Source organism: Chrysemys picta, chromosome 5, assembly GCF_011386835.1.
Source record: "Chrysemys picta bellii isolate R12L10 chromosome 5, ASM1138683v2, whole genome shotgun sequence".
Taxonomy (NCBI): domain Eukaryota; kingdom Metazoa; phylum Chordata; order Testudines; family Emydidae; genus Chrysemys; species Chrysemys picta.
This window is the reverse complement of record NC_088795.1, coordinates 131,978,780-131,980,007: the sequence shown is the minus strand read 5'-3', so window position 1 is coordinate 131,980,007 and position 1,228 is coordinate 131,978,780. Positions and strand designations below refer to the sequence as shown.

Here is a 1,228-nt window from a genome sequence, read left to right as displayed (position 1 = left end):
ACAGCTCAGCAAGAAAGGGGCAGGTCCCACACTACAGCAGATCAGTCTGGAGAAGATGTGTATCGATCTCGGTACTTCTCCCACGCTCTTCCACTTGAGCTGACTGTCTCCGGCCTCCCAGCTAGCGCAAGGGGGAGAAGGGCTGGGGACGAAGAGCTTTCCTGCTCCGCAAGGCCTGGCTTCTTGGGAGGCCAAGCGAAGCGAGGAGAGGGATGGAGGCCACTGGAGGAGCTCATCCCACTGACTGTCAACGGCTTCTAAAAGCAGGGCAAGCAAAGGTACCATGGCTCCCTGGAGAATATGGGCATTGATCCTGCTGCCTCTCGCATGCGAAGCGAGCGCTCTACCACTTGAGCTAATTCCCTTGGCTTGCCAGCACGCCTCTTGATCCAACCATGCCATACCGGAGGCCACGCCTTCCCTGAGCCAGCCGGTGACTCCTTCCAAAAGGGTCAGGAGAGGCATGGCTGCCTGTGGGCTGGCTAGCTCAGCTGGTTAGAGCGTGGTGCTAATAACACCAAGGTCATGGGTTCGAGCCCTATGCTGGCCACTCCGTGTCCTGGCTGGAGAGAGTGGCTTCTCCCCTTTTGGCTGACTGGTAGGGCTCGGAAAGGCCAAAATGAGAAAACCAGATGGGCTGAGTGGCTGGCAGGGAGCAGGCAAGAGCCCAGCTGGGGCAGGTGGAGGCTCTGGCCAACTCCTTTCCTCCCCTCTCTGGGCTCTTTGCTCGACCTGCTGGCAGGAAGGGACTTGTGTCCATCCAGTAGTCAATAACCAAACGGCTTTTTGCTTCTAGTTATATCTTCCCCATGTTCATTTATCCTGTTATAAGAGGCAGAAAGTCCTCCTGGAGGTCAAGCTTACATTCCCTGTTGATATTATTAACTGGTCATCTTCCCCCACTTTTCATCTTATGGCTTTGTTTATCTTACACGTAATTGTCCTTGTCATTGTTGTTGCTCTCACCTTTCTTAATTTACACTGAAGACAGAGTCTAGCTGGTGAAACAACATTCTTTTAACTAGGAACATATTTAACTTACAACATATTTCCAGTACACCTCTATTATTTATATACTTCCCGTACAGAGGTCACACAATAATATTAATTACTATCATGTTAGGAATTTGCATATGATACCTTACCTGATACCTTTTAGATACAGATTATGACAACAGTGAGTTGGGGAGATTAGTGTGTAATTTCTGATGAGAGTTATGGTATCCTA

General features: G+C 50.0%; 1 non-coding gene across 1 annotated transcript; it reads left to right on the top strand.

The window, feature by feature from the left end:
• The first annotated feature begins 476 nt into the window (after positions 1 to 476).
• On the top strand, positions 477 to 550 carry TRNAI-AAU (transfer RNA isoleucine (anticodon AAU)). The gene has a single exon. It is a non-coding gene; the product is annotated as a tRNA-Ile (tRNA).
• The last annotated feature ends 678 nt before the right edge of the window (positions 551 to 1,228 follow it).